The sequence below is a fragment of the Monodon monoceros genome, unplaced genomic scaffold, assembly GCF_005190385.1.
Source record: "Monodon monoceros isolate NGI ecotype Baffin Bay Population unplaced genomic scaffold, NGI_Narwhal_1 Contig2671_ctg1, whole genome shotgun sequence".
Classification (NCBI taxonomy): Eukaryota; Metazoa; Chordata; class Mammalia; order Artiodactyla; family Monodontidae; genus Monodon; species Monodon monoceros.
Window position 1 is genome coordinate 1 of NW_021698584.1, and position 3,248 is coordinate 3,248.

The window sequence follows — 3,248 nt, forward strand, 5'->3', positions numbered from 1 at the left end:
TTATAGTGACTTTGTATCATAGTATTTTTTCTTTTTGTTTTGGCTGTACTGTGTAGCATGTGGAATTTTAGTTCCCTGACCAGTGATCAAACCCCGGCCCCCTGCAGTGGAAACGTGGAATCCTAACCACTGGACCACCAGGGAATTCCCTATATCATGGTGTTTAAGTATTGTTAACTTTACGTCACAGTATTTAAACTATGGGATCTCAAGGAGAAGGGTAAACATCACCTGTGGACTTTGCCTCCTCTTCTGAGGAAGGCATTAGGGCATTCTTGGTTGTACTTGGGATAGCTGTACCATGTTAAGTAGAATTATGACCTTGTTAATCACCTTTACTTGCAGGTTAATTATGGTTTGAGGAGATGGGTAAGGGTGCCATCACAAGTCCATAGGTGGTGGACTTGTGATGGTTAATTTTATGTGTCAACTTGGCTGGGCCACAGTGCCCAGAAACTTGTTCACACATTATTCTAGATATTTCTGTGAAGGCATTTTTTTAGATGAGATGAACTTAGATGAGATGAACATTTAAATCAGTAGACTAAGTACACTGGATTACCCTCCACATGTGGGTGGGCCTCGTCTAATCAGTTGAAGGCCTTAGGAGAACAAAGACTGACCTCCCTGGGGGCGGGGGGAGAAGGAATCGGCCAGCAGGCGGCCTGTGGACATGAACTGCAGCTCTCCTGGGTCCCAGCCTGCGGGTCTGCCCCACAGATTTTGGACTCGTCAGTCTCCACAATCACATGAGCCAATTCCTTAAGATAAATCTCTCTATACATATACATTTCGTTGGTTCTGTTTCTCTGGAGAACCCTAATACAGATTTCAATAATTCTTTAAATACGGTAATTCTTTAGAAGACCTCTGGAATATTTCTTTCCCCAAATACTAATTAAAACAAACAAAAAGATTCAACCCCTACCAATTAGACGTCCAATATATTCTATTGGGACGAAGGGCTGTTTTCAACTCCTTACAATCTTAGTTTTAGGCTTATTTTCGAAAATGAGAGGCATTTTAATTTACCAAGTCCGGGATTAAAAGAAACTAGCCATCTGGAAATAGGGATGCAGTACTTTAAAACTCACTGAAATCCACTGTTGTTTCGGCCCATAGTTCCAACGCTATTTCATTGTCCTTTCTTGTCCGAAGAGAACAGTACATTAGGTATAAAAGCTCCAATCAACATATTCTCTATGTGGAACAAGGTGAGACTCACATTAAGGCTTAACTCAATTGGAATCTCGTTCCCTTGAAATCGTAACATACACCTTATATTTTACTGAAAAGGACACTAAGTTAAACGAACTCCGAGCTTGTTGGTCCTCACTCCCCGGCCCTTCTCCGCAGGGCTGGGTCCACCGACTGCACACCGTCCTCAGCTCTGAAACAGCACCAGCTGGCCTGCGCCTCCGTGTCCCTGCCTGGGGGCTCTTCTTCCTCCCTTGTTCCTCGAAGGCTCACCTCACTCTGCGGAACTACCACTGCATGTGTGCCTCCCATGAGCCAGGCACTTATACCCACATTGTGTCTAAGAGTCACAGCTGTCCCCAGATTCAGATCCAGAGTGACTGACTCCATAGGCTATGCTCTTCCCACTACATGTCCTGTAGGAAGGGCCCTGGAGCAACAGGCGAGCTCACGGCAGCTCTCAGCCCCACAGCTTCTGGAGGAGAAATACTGGAGGGAGCTCAGCCTTAGAACCTCTTACCTTTCTCTATTATCTCCTTCGAGAGTTACCATCTCCTAGAATTTACTTTGTATCTCCCCGGGGCTGATGCTGAGTTCTGTATCACAGTCTGTATCTTCTGTGTTACGTAGCAGGATGCTATCATCATAACAACGTAAAAAATAAAACCTGACTTATTTCTGTTCAGTATACCCCGCCCCCCCCCAAAGAGCCTGAGGCATCCTTAGCTCTTCTCCCTTCTTTACTCCTTAGCCCTGGAGATCCTATCTTGACAATGTAACTGTGAACTGAAGACCCCACTTTCGGAATCCACAGCCCTGTCTCACTCTTCAGGGACCACAGTGGACTCAGGCTGGCCTCCCATCGCCCCTCCCACAAACACTCTCGTCCACTGCTTCCACACCCACATTCACGCCCGGGCCTGTCTCCATCACACAGGATGAGGGTCACACTTCTACCCCTGTGGTCAGATCTTGCCTCCATTTTGTCTGTCTTTATCTCCAATCTGAAAGCCCATTTTCTTTTTCTTTTTTCTCTTAAAAAAAAATTTTTTTTTATTGGAGTATAGTTGACTTACCATGTTGTGTTAGTTTCTGCTGTACAGCAAAGTGAGTCAGCTACACACATACATCTACATCTATCCACTCTTTTAGATTCTTTTCCCATATAGGTCATTACAGAGTATTGAGTAGAGTTCCCTGTGCCGTACAGTAGATCCTTATTAGTTATCTATTTTGCATATAGTAGTGTGTATATGTCAATCCCAATCTCCCAATTTATCCCTCCCCGAAAGCCCATTTTCAACAAAGCTGGCTCCTTCGCTGTTCCTGAAAAAATCATCACCGTCTCTGCCCCTTTGCTCATGCCTTCGCACGTAGGCCGGATCCTCCCACTCTGGCACAGATGCCCAACGTGCAAGTGCTAACGTCGACCCTACCCTCCTCAGGAAGGCTGCCTCTGCCCACCCGACGCCAGCCCCTCCCTTCACTCCAAATGCAGCTCCCACGAACACCCAGCGACTGGCTCCGTCTTGGCCTATGAAGACACTCCCCCAGTCACATCTCATGCAAAACTGTGACTTCTAGCCCTCTTATGTTAGGGTTAACTTTCAGTTCAGATTAATGACTACATGTTGTATTTCATCTTGGTGCTCAGGAAATAACTCTTCATTTGATTCGGTTGACTGCTCTTCAGAGCCCTGAAGGTGGAGAAAAATGTTCCAGGAAAAGCAGTCTGTGAGGAAAAACACATATACTCACCCCCTCAAAATAACCTGTGACCAAGGATTACAGAATTAAATTACAGGGCTTCCCTGGTGGCGCAGTGGTTGAGAGTCCGCCTGCTGATGCAGGGGACATGGGTTCGTGCCCCAGTCGGGGAAGATCCCACATGCCGCGGAGCGGCTGGGCCTGTGAGCCATGGCCGCTGAGGCTGCACGTCCGGAGCCTGTGCTCCGCAACGGGAGAGGCCACAACAGTGAGAGGCCCGCATAGTGCAAAAAAAAAAAAAAAAAAAAAAAAAAGAATTAAATCACAGACAAGGTAACAGACAG